Source organism: Melanerpes formicivorus, unplaced genomic scaffold (genome assembly GCF_026170545.1).
Source record: "Melanerpes formicivorus ecotype bairdi unplaced genomic scaffold, bMelFor1.0.p_v2 SCAF_271, whole genome shotgun sequence".
Lineage (NCBI taxonomy): Eukaryota > Metazoa > Chordata > Aves > Piciformes > Picidae > Melanerpes > Melanerpes formicivorus.
In genome coordinates this window covers 243,462-255,521 of record NW_027142623.1, presented here as the reverse complement: position 1 = coordinate 255,521, position 12,060 = coordinate 243,462, and the positions used below count along the sequence as shown (strand labels likewise).

Sequence of the window (12,060 nt, the reverse complement as noted above, 5' to 3'; positions counted from 1 at the left end):
CATACTGTAGCTCCATCATGTCTGGTACTGCTGCACTCATAGGTGGTGTCACTTCATTCAGGGCTCGGTAGTCTACCGTCAGACGCCAGTCTCCATTCTGCTTCCGCACAGGCCACACTGGACTGTTGAAAGGCGAATGAGTTTTGCTGACGACTTTCTGACTCTCCAACTGACGAATCAGATTCTGAATGGGCAACAAAGAGTCACGGTTGGTTCTGTATTGTCTGTGATGCACAGTCTGAGAAGCAACCGGCAATTTAATGTCCTGTATCTTATGTTGTCCCACAACTGCAGATTCATCAGAAAGTTCAGGTCTGGCAGACAGCTTCAATTTTTGTCCATCAATTTCTATAGAAGCTACTCCAAAAGCCCATTTGTAACCTCTAGGGTCTTTGAAACGCCCTTCTCTCAGAAAATCAATTCCCAAAATACAAGGTGCGTCAGGTCCGGTCACAACTGTATGCTTCCTCCATTGTTTACCAGTTAAACTTATGTTAACCTCTACCTTACTTAACTCTTGAGATCCACCAGTGACTCCCAGAATAGTTATAGACTCTGATCCCTGATAATTTGATGGGATTATGGTGCACTGAGCTCCTGTGTCAACCAAGGCCCTGTACTTCTGAAATTGTGAAGTGCCAGGCCACTGGATGTACACATCCCAATAGATTCTATTATCTCTGTTATCCCTCTCCTCCCCCTGGCGGGAGGCAGGGCACTCCTAGTTATGGGGAACATGCGCACATGTGCATTGCACATAGTTTGCAGGGTTATAACTTTGCATGTTATAACTGGAGCCACTGTTGGAGCCATAAGAGTCGTTCTGGGGAACTGTGGAAGTAACAGCTACCCTTCTGGTATTGCTACCTTGGGTTCTGCCACTTTGCAATTCCCTCAGTCTCCTGAACAGATTAGAAGTTGGTTGGCCATCCCAGCGGTTCATGTTCTCACCAAACTGATCACGCAGAGTTATCCAAATAGTTCTACGTGATTGCCTTGGTGGTCTGTTTTGGAATGACCTGTTTTGGAATAACCTGTTTTGGAATGACCTCCTTGGAGGACGTGTATTCCTCACAGATGAAACTTGTATCCACCTGGAGGAAGAATTGAAATTATCCTTCTGTGCCAATTGGTATATGGAATCTTTCAGATCCTTCATGCAATTCTCAATTTTTCCAGACAGAGTTTCAATGGCTGAAACCAAAGAACCACGTGTCATGCTATCCTCCAATTGTCTCATTTGATCACTGAATTGGCCAACCGTAGGAGAAGCTCCACCATAACTTCTTGACACAATTCTGCTTGCCAGAATGTTTGTATAATTAGAAGGAGCAAGTTTGATGATCTTTTTAGCAAGACCAATACCCACAGGAATGTCATCAGGATTCAGAGTTTCATGTTCACCATAGAGTAGCTCTCTAACAGCAAATTCTCTCAAGCGCTTAATTCCCTCATCTATGGTAGTCCAGGGTTTAGGGTTCCATGGAAGGTCATCGCGGGAAGGGTATCTCAGGGCAACCGCCATTAAAAGGCGTATCCACAGATTAACCTTACCGAGAGCTTCGCCTAGATGTCTATCTATTCCATTGTCCCTTGAGAGAGTTCCTAACTGAGCTGCTGCCTTGTCTCCAACTGTTAGAGCTGAAGCACCTGTATCATAACACCTACTAAGCCAAGCTAGAACTGGCTCCTTATCTGCCCTGGTGAAATCTTTACGGACATTTCGCAATTCCTCCCGTGGTGATGAACAGTCTGTAATATCATCTTGTTCCTCATCTCCCTGAATTCTTTGTCCATATAATCCTGCTGTCATTCTCCTAAGGATCTCTTTAAGCTGAGAACCACCTTTGCCAGCTGCCTTCCTAACTTCATCTCTATCCTGCTTTGATCTCACTAGGTTAGCTAGATCTTTAAAACAAACCTTCTCTTCCTCCTGAGCAGGATCTTTTAGAGTAGAGGGCCCCTCACCAGGATCAGTCTCCTCCTCTTCTTCTCCATCTTTGGCCTTTCCACCTCTAGTCTTTAAAGGAGCCACCTTAACTGGAGCTGTGTTTGAATTTACAGCCACCTTAATAGAAGCTGACAGGTCCTGAGATAAATCAGCTGCTGGGGCAGTGACTTCCGGTCCCACCGAGGGAGTGGGCGGAAGTGATGTTGCTCCGTTAATGGCCGACGGAGAAGAAGAAGAAGGAGAAGGAGTAGGTGCCATGTTGATACCAGCTGATGCCCTTGGCTGCTTGCTAGAATCAGCAAAGTCATTTAGAGCTGCTTTACCAATTAACTTTTTAGCCTTCTTTTTAGCTGACACAGATTCTCCACAGTCCTCGTCACTAGATGACTCTGGGACTGATCGAGAGCCACGGCGTTTTCTTTTTGATCTAGTTTTAATAACAAAACAAGCTCTGGACACCTTTCTCTCCCGACACCAGGAATACAGAGAATACACATTAGTTATCACCAGCAGCAGAATTATACACATGAAATAAATCACCTTTGGATCCCAGGCATCACCTAAAGTTACTCTTTCCTCCGGTGGAATCTTAAAACCCTTTATCTCAAGTGGGAGAGGGGTGGAGGTAACATTCCTGTATCTCACTGGCCATAGGAAATTAATACATTTTCCATACCATAATTTAACTCTATACATAACCCACATATAAATTGTCCGCACCAAATATTTGCCCAGGTAATCCAAAATCAAACCCAAACAATATCTGTAAACCAGAGCCCCAAAAATTGAAAAGAATAATCGCTCCACAAACCACAATACCTTCATGTTTGCTAATTCAGCTAGAAAACACTAAATCAATCAAGTAATAAATTAAACTAATTATCTGCCGCACGTTGGGTACGCCAATAAAAAAATGTAGTGGGTTTGGAAGGGTAAGGCCGAGAAGCCTCCTCCCTTCCCCATTGTAAGGTAAAAGGGAAAAAAAAATTGAAGGGAAAGGAAAAAAAAACTCACAAGCTGAATTAGCAAAGCAGTGGAGCTATATTTACAAAGCAATGTAAGGTATGCAGGGGAATGTTTACAAATTTACAATATCTACAATATATACAAAGATATACAACAGAGTAACACAGAAATGAGAGTAACCCCCCTCGGCAGAGAGGGGGTTCCCCACCTCCGCTCTCCCCTCTCTCCCCCCCCCTTCCCAGAGTGGGATAGAAAGAGAGAGAAAAGAGAGGAGAAAAAAAAATGTTAGAAGCAGTTTGTGTTAATTGGAAAGGAGTTAATACAGGCCTGGTATCTGGACTTCAAGGCCTAGGCCTTGGCAGAAAGCCCAGCACAGAGACAGAGAGCTGCTGCACTGTGGAAAGGCGGAAGCAAGACATAGAAAAGTCCTGGAAATGTCCAGTTCACTCCCTGTTCAGAAGGTGCTTCCTCCCACTCTTCCAATGAAATTAGTTTAGACTATTCCTTCCGTTTACCAACTTCCGTCCACCATATTCCCTTTCATAAGGGGGCAGCGTCAACCGGCCACAACAATTAAAACACATGGAAAAACTTTTAAGGGTTAGTGGGAGGGTGTCCAGCAGCAGGGGGGGAGTGGGCTGCTGTTGCTATTGGCCAGGTGCCAGTGACTGCAGCTCCACGGGAGCAGGTGAGCTTAGTGGCCATGGTGGGGGAGGGGGGCTGGGGGGCGTAGATGTCAAAGAGCTTTGTTCTGGTGAAATGGCATTACTATTCTAACAGCTTTATAATGCTCTGCTAATTGATCTAAAGAATCTTTAATTAGTCCCTGTGTTGTAAGGGAAGATGTAACAATTTTGTTTACTTTTGTTGCTGCCCTGAACGATGCCATCCCTCCCTGCTCCCATGTCTTTTGATTCTACTTTTTTTTTCCCTCCAAGATGTAAGTAAATGACTCTGAGTATCAAGTTATCTTCTTTTGTTCTTTGATTACCCATACGTGCTCCTCAACAGGAGGCACCGACCCTCAGTTTCCCCTGTCGCTTACCTCTGTCCGGGGTGACCATTTGTTGTAGTATCGATGTTTTACTTCGAGCAGTGCTTTTTGGGCCAGATGTAAGCAGCTGAAGACATTTATTACATTATACAGCAAAGTTATATAGTCTAATCAGAAGGCACACTTGGCACATCTCAATTGGGCATTTTCTACTGGCGTACGTGTAATTAAGGCATACAGTAGGTCGTAATAACAAAACTATTTTAACACGTCCAACCAAACTCTGCCCAGTTTCTCTCCTTCGGTTCCAAAGTGTTTACATTACTCTCAGAGTCAAAGGCAAAACATAGCTTTCTCTGACTCGAGCAAAGGCAAATCTTCCCCGTAGTCTTCCAAAGCTATCCCAAAACACCTTCCCACATCATACTATTCTTCTACATCCACTTAAACAGGAGAGCTTCTGGAATGTAAAAGCAAATTCTAGGGAGAGCAAAACAGGGTTTCAAAGCATAAATATAACATGTATCACATAAAAACAGTAGACCTTCCTTTTTGTCTGTCATGGGAGGGGGGGTTGCCCTTCTTTGTTCCTTTGGGGTTTTTTTCTTTTTGTTTCTTAGTTTTCAATACAAATGGAAAAACCTTCAAAGAGGGCCGCACTCAGCTGCTCCCCACACACAGGGGCAAGAGAAGCCCCTAACTGGTCAGTGTTGCCACCCCTCTTAAGGGGATCGGTTGGCACCTAAGGTGCACCTGGGGGTATCAAAGGGGAATTTGGGGGCACATAGAGGGATCAGGAGGGCCTCTGGAGAGTCTCCCAAAGGATTAGTTGGATATTTAGGGTTATTTGGACCCCCGCCACAAAGGCCACTACTGCAAAGCTTTCCCCCCACCACCACAACTAACCCTAACCATCCGACTAAAATACCCACAGGAGACCTTCCATTGGTCCCCACATGCCTCTATATTCCCCTTGACTTCCCATTCAAATTAAGAAACTAAAAATAAAACCAGTGATGTTTCTTTTGTGTGTCTTGTGGGGTTTTTTAGTTTGCAAATAAGAGTCATTTCAAAGCCTTTTTGTCATCCACATTACTACTGTTCTGCAATCTCTCGATTAAGAGCACAGCTTTTTCTCTGCTGGAATACCTCAGACTAACATTTTTTTCATGGGTTTTCATCCCCTCTGAGAGCATTCAGGCAGCTTTTTTGGGCAGCATCCCCCACCCCTCACTCACCTGCTCCTCTCCTGCATCATCACCCACCCCCATATGGTATCATGGAAGGAAAGAGACAGCTGAGGGGCTTTTTATCACCCCGACCCACGGACACCCTTCTGGGTAGGATTTGCACCTTCAGCACACAGCTGAGTTTTTGCTGCGCTTCCCTCCTCTGTGACAGCTGCTGCACAGGTCTGCATCTCCAAGCGTGTCACACCTTCTGGGATTTACTACCCCAAAATCACCTTGCAGTTGGTGCATTTCTTGCTGGCAATCAACCCATCTCTTCCATCTGTTGCTCTCATTGTTTTGTTTCAGCTTTCTGAGCCTGTGTCGGTACAAGTCCTTCTCAGGGCACCGCAAACAGAGACAGACAAAGCTTCCTTTTCTCCAATAGTTCCAGGAAGATTTCTGGCACTCCTAGGCAAACACCGACAGAGTGACGGCTGTGAGGTGACATCAGCCTGGCACTGGAGCTGGGCATTCTGAGCAGATGAGGAACCCTGGGCAACACCTGCAGAGAAATCTTGGTTCCTCTGCAGAGAAGCACTGGCCTTAGAGACAAAGCTGTCTTTGATCTGGGCACCAGCTGCAGCCCAGAGTTCCAGGTATCTCTGGGTACAGTTGAGGCAGCAGCCGCCACCCCCACAGAGCCCCGCCAGCCGAACCCGGACACCCCCCGCCGGCCGCCACCTCCCCAAAGCCCCGCGCTGACCCGCTGGCAGCCACCCCCAAAGCCCCGCGCAGCTCCAGCGGCTGCTATAGAGAAACCCCACAAAGCAGCAGAGACTAGCACTGACCTGGGACACAGAGGAGGAGCTCCGACCTCTACCAGCCACAACCCTGCACTGAGCCGTTTTAAAGCATCCGGCGCCATGTTGTTGAGGGCGGCGCTGCCACGCTGGGGGGGGCGGTGCCTGCGTTGTCACCTCACGCTCAGCTTTCCATGGGTTTTATTCCCCGCCAAGGCAACATGTTGAGTTCTGAGCACCTGAGGAGCCCTGGGGAACACCTCTACAGAAATGTTCCTCCAAGAGCTGTCAGAAAAACGTTCGTTCCCCCAGCAGGCAGCTCTGGCTTCAGAGAAAAAGCCTTCTGTGATCATTCTGTTTAGCTCAGCACCAGCTGCAGCCGTCAGTATTACCAAACTACACAGTAATGGCCTCCTCCCGGTGCCCTCCCGGTCCCAACAGTTTCCTCCCACCAAAGGACTGGGAGAGAACTGGAAGCAACTGGGAAGAAACTGGGAGTGACTGGGAGGGCACGAGGTGGAATCTGGGAGGGAAGGAGGAGGAAACTGTCAGAGACTGAAAGAAAACTGGGAGGAAACTGGTAGAGACTAAGAGGTAGTGGAGGCTCAAGTGGGAGGCACTGGGGAGAACTGTGAGAGAGCTCCGAGGGAACTGGAAGGGACTGGGAACAACTGGGGAAAAAGTCCCAAAGAGGATCCTAAATGGGCCCAAATGGCCCCAAAGTAAACAGAGCCCAAACTGGGGCGATCTGGACCAATGGAGCCAGTGGAAGCACTTCCCACCTAAACTGTACTGACCAAAGGGAGCGCGGCTCTGCTTTCCCACTCCGGGAAATCTGCCACGCTGCAAGATGAGAAGGAGACTGGGAGGGATTGAGAGGAACTGGGAAAGGACTAGGAGAGACTGGGAGGGGACTGGGAGTGACTGGGATGGGACTGGGAGGAGACTGGGAGAGGATTGGGAGGAATGGGAATGGGGATGGGGACAGGACTGAGAAGGGACTGGGAGAGACTTGGAAGGGACTGGAAGGAGATTGGGAAGGACCGGGAGGGACTGTGAGGAATTCCAAAGGGAATGGGAGGGAATGGGAAGGAAACGGGAGGAACTGGGATGGAAATTGGAAGGACTAGGGGTGACTGAGAAGGACTGGGAAAGAACTGGGAGGGACTGAGATACCACTGGGACCCTCAGAAGTCTATGGCACCAGATGGGATCCATCCCAGGGCAGAGAGCTCTGGCAGATGAGCACCTAGCCACTGTCCAACATTTGCCACCAGTCCTGCCCTAAAGGCTCGGGCCTTTGATCTAATCCTCAACAGCCACCAGTGACACCAGAATGGGGAGAAATGCCATTTCCCCAATAGATGGAGTCACCTGCTCAGACAGCAAAAAGCAGTCTCGGGGACAGGAGGCTCTTGGCAACAGCCAGCCTGCTCTTCTGACCCGAGTGCCACAGAAGGGTATAAGAGTAGATCACCTTGAAGGCCACCGCACGGACCGCAGAGGACATTCAGGTGCTCGTGCCTAACAGAAAAGATGTGTGAAAAGCAGGTGTTGCATCACTAACCTAATGTCCCTCTGTGACCAGGGGACCTTCATCCCAATCCCATCATGGGGTGGAAAAGATTTCCTGCTGGTCGCTGTAAGGCAGGACTTTAACGCTTTCCCTAGCAAGTTTCTCTGAAAAGAAAATGGGGAATGAGACTTGAAGGAGTAAGGAGGAGATGAAGAAGATGGACTGTAGCACAGGCCATCTCACCAGCTACAGACATTTTCCCCTGCCCATGTGCTCTGTGGACTAAGAAGAGTTCCCTTCTTTTGGCGTGAAAGCACTGGCTTCAATGAAAGAGCTGGCTCCTCCTGAAGGGCAAGTATGAATGGAGCTCTCAAAGTACCACACTTCAGAGCCTCCTACTTGCTAGCACTAAGACAACTGTTCATGTAGAACGACTGGCCACTCACTTCAACAAACCCCACAGAACTGGCTCCTATCAACTCTCCAGAAGACACTGCTGCACTAGCTTGGCTGCCTGACCGGCTCAGTTCAGGTGGCTTAGGATCTCACAGAGAGTACCACAAGAACTGAGTGCCGCAAGAAGGGGCCGCTTATTCGACCAATTTGATCAGCGGAATCCAACTTTATTGAGCATCAGACACATCTTATATACAGTCTGCTATAATTATGCCCACTTGGCAACATACTATTGGTTGCTCTCTAAAAGGTTACATCATTGTTTTCACAACTCGGTGGAATTCTTCTATCCGGTCTAATTGCTCTCTTCCCCAGATCTCGCCTCCTCCTTATCTTGCTTGCCTCCCATCTCAGAGGCAGCTGGACTTCAGCATACCAAGCAATCAGCACTTTCTCACATCTCTTACTCCGCCACTATATTATCACAGAGAATTCTTCAAGGCCTGAATTGCACAGGCGTTCCTGGGACCCAAGGCCCCTCTTGCTCAAAACAATCCTCAACAACTGAGGGGACTGCAATCTTTGCAGCTTCAACTTTCCTTCTCTGCTACTTCTTTTTTCAGATGGATTTTTTTTCAAAGAGACTGCTGGACAGCAGAACAGGATGGATGGCTGGGCCCCAAGAGCAGTGGGGAACAGAGTTAAACCCAGCTGGTGGCTGGCCCGGCAGAAGTGGTGTTCCCCAGCACACAGAGGTGAGAGAGTGTCCCCAGAAAAGGGCCACAAAGCTGGTGAAGGGTCTGGATAACAAGTCTTATGAGGAGTGGCTGAAGGAACTGGGACTGTTTAATCTGCAGAAGAGGAAGCTGCGGGAATTAAGGTGTGGTCTGGCTTCAGCTCTCAACTAGTTCCACGTTGAACAAGAACAGCTTGTACTCACAGAAGGCACTGGCTGCTTGGGTTCAAGGTTCCTGTAGAGCTCAGGCTATCTCTCTTCTTTAGTGAGGTCATTCTCTCACCTAGGCAGAGAGAAGAAAATGCAGCTATAAAATTAGACCGCTGGAATCGTGAGACTCGTTCTGTGTGCGACTCCAGGAGAATCCAAACCTAACCTTGCTGCCCTTAAGAGCTCCTCTTTGGAAAACTCTCGCTGCCGGGCCCCACAAACCCCACACCCTCTGTCAGCAAACCGGATGTACGAGCTGAAGAGTGTCAACAGAAACTGTACGTGGACAGCTCAGGAAAATCCTGCCAGTCCCAGCACACCAGACCTGGAATGATCAAAGAAAGTCTGTTAACAACTGTCTGTGTGTCTGCTCATAGCTTGAGGAGTAACAGAGCAGGAACAATTCTCAAAAGGTTTTCACTGCATTCCTAGGGCACTTGAAGGATTGCCCTGGCTGTAGTTAATACCTAGAAATTCCTATCAAAATCTTTGCAGCACAGCAAGGAAACTAAAACAACCAACAAAGCACAGACTGCTTTATATTATCAAGCAGGAACTTGAAATCCTACTGGAATTGTGGGGTTTTTATGACAAATTGTGATGAATATACTGGTGATCTATGTTTAAAATTATAAGACTTAGAGTGCCCTGGGATTAAGGGTCAGGATCTTGTGAGGCCTGTTTTGAGAGCAAAGGGAAAGAAACATATCTTGCAGACTTGCAAGGATACTGTCTGGTTAGTTGGAGACATCACGGCTGAGGCGGAGCTTATCTTAAAGATAAACATTCAGACCTAGGAATTTGTTTTCTTCAGATAAGAAGCCTGCAAAATTGTGCACGTGAGAAAATGGATACATTGACCCTTACCACCCGAATGTGGGGAGAAGGGATTTGATCGCCTACTCTAAGACTCATTATCACATGCCTGCCTTCTGTTTAGCATAAGTTTGCTTATGTAGATGATGTAACTATAGAAGATGAAGAAAACTATTGTAAGGCTGCTGTGGAGGTGGAGTTTTGTCCCCTCTCAAGCCCAGCGCGCTGCTTTGCTTGCCTTTTATTGCACTTTATTCCCTTTTTATGATCTTTTAGTGCCAATAAAACTGTTACCAAAAACTTTTACCTGGAGTCATCTATAACGCAAATTATTCCTGTTCTTTTTTCCTTCTTTTGGTGTCGTACCACCTAGTACACATTCACCACCTAACCGCACGTCACAGTTGTGATTCAAAGCCAAGCAAGACAAAGTGTATCGAGGGAAAGAAAAGAGAGAGAAAGCTAAAGAGTTCTCCTCCTCTTCACTTTTCCCCTTGAGAGATCCAACACTACAGGAAGGCAGGCCTGAATTTCATGAGCTCTGGGATTCAGATGAGCTCGGGAAATCATTTGGTTTGCACTTCACGGCTGTACACACACAGCTGTGTTCAGCTGTAGAACAACCTCCTTGCAACATGAAATACAGGCTTCCGAAACTGGAGTGTCTGTCCCACTGAGACTTCCACGACCCTCTGTCCAAACCCTACTGACATGTCAATTCAATTGTTCACAGCTTTTACCACAGGTCACTCTTAGCACCTGAGTTTCTGAGCCTAGATGAGACATCCTGCTGTCTGGCTCTGAGCTCAGGAGAACATGCCAAGCTGCTGGCTACCTGCAGACATCACATTGCTAGGACTGAATTGGCTCACCTTTATCTTTCCAACAGGCAGCGCCTCTCTGAATGCTGGATTCACATGAGTGTGCCTAAGGCAGATGACACAAGCAGGCTCTGTGGCCGGCACAGCCCTGAGGGCACTCGCCAGCTAGCAAACAAGCATCACACAGCAGGATGTGGGGGGAAGACAACTGGAAGGGGGAAAGTGAGAAAACTCAGGGGTAGGAATAATAGTAATACCAATAATAAGAGCAATAATAACAATAGCAGAAGTCCTAAGGAGGATAAGGAATGGAAATTAAGGCTATTGCTCACCATCAGCTGAGTGAGGTCAATCCAGTCCTGGAGAGTAGTCCACCGGCCAACCTGCCCTCCAGTCTTCTGGCTGAGCATGTGACATAGCCTTGCTAAATTAGAAAATCCTTGCTGAATATGCAATGCGCTCAGTGGGAATTAAAACGTCCCTGCATTATCAACGCTGTTTGCAGCGCAAACCCAAACCCAAACCCACCCCGAGACACCCCCAGCTCCCACGGGAGCCTGCAGAGACCTCCCAAAGGGTCCGTCGGAGGTGCCCAGCTGCCTCTCCACGACCCTTGATCCTTTCAGATGGCCCCACCAGAACTTTACATATCCCCAGACCCTTTTAGGTGCCCCCAGACCTCCTCCGTCACCCCCAAAAGCCCTGCCGATGGCCCCAGACCACCTTCAGATGCCAGAAGGAACACACCTGGGAGTCCCGGGCCGGCAGCGACACCGGAAACCGCACTGCAAGCTCCCTGAATGCGCCAGGACCCCTTGCCCCGCCAAAGGACGGCGGTTCGCAGGCACCCTGGGGCACAGAATGGCATCATGCGCCGAATCAGGGCTCTCCGCGACCGGTCCGGCTCCAAAGCTGCTCTGCACGGCGCCCGCCCCCCCGGCCAGAAAAGCGGGGCGCAGCCCGCAAGGAGGGCGCGTGCGCAGGACCGGACCCGCTGCGGCGCAGGCACCGTATCCATAGCGACGACCGGGACACTGCACCTCTGGCGCGAGCAGAGCCAGGCTAGGGCGCAGGCGCCGTATCCATAGCGACCACCGGGACGCTGCCCCCCTGGCGCGAGCAGAGCCGGGCTAGGGCGTAGGCGCTGGATCCATAGCGACGCTCGAGTCAAGCTCTCCGCTCTCCGCTCTTCCCCTAAGAATTTTCGAGCATTCAGCGCAGTTAGGCTGCAGAAATTAGCTCCCCCGGGGCGGCACACGCCGCGGCACGGCAGCACTGGCCTTAGAGACAAAGCTGTCTTTGATCTGGGTACCAGCTGCAGCTCTCAGCAGTGCCTAGCTGCAGAGCAATGGCCTGCACCTTCATCCTGATCCAGGTGGAGAGAGAACTGCCAGGAACACAGCTTCTCTGCTACGGTTGCAGCATCCCCAGGGGCCGAGCGCAGCCTTGCTGTTAGTGAGGAACACAGCCCCTGTGAGAAGCTTCTGGGGTCAGGGGACAAACAAGGGGTTTTCCACACTGGAAACAAGGGAAGTCTCTTTGCCACCCCCTTTGCCACCACCCCTAACCCTAACCCCCTAACCCCAACCCCCTAACCCTACGTCTGCCGGCCCCTGCACCCTCACCCTGGTGCTGTCCACGACGCAAACCCTAAACCCCCTGACCACCACACTATCGTTAAC

General features: G+C 49.1%; 1 long non-coding RNA gene across 1 annotated transcript; it reads right to left on the bottom strand.

Annotated features, from left to right (window-relative positions):
• Nucleotides 1–8,923: 8,923 nt before the first annotated feature.
• LOC137458684 (uncharacterized) lies at nt 8,924–10,877 on the bottom strand. Its single transcript, XR_010991891.1, has 3 exons — nt 10,711–10,877; nt 10,430–10,586; nt 8,924–9,066 (listed from the first exon to the last, which is right to left on the bottom strand). It is a non-coding gene; the product is annotated as an uncharacterized lncRNA (long non-coding RNA).
• Between the last annotated feature and the right edge of the window lie 1,183 nt (nt 10,878–12,060).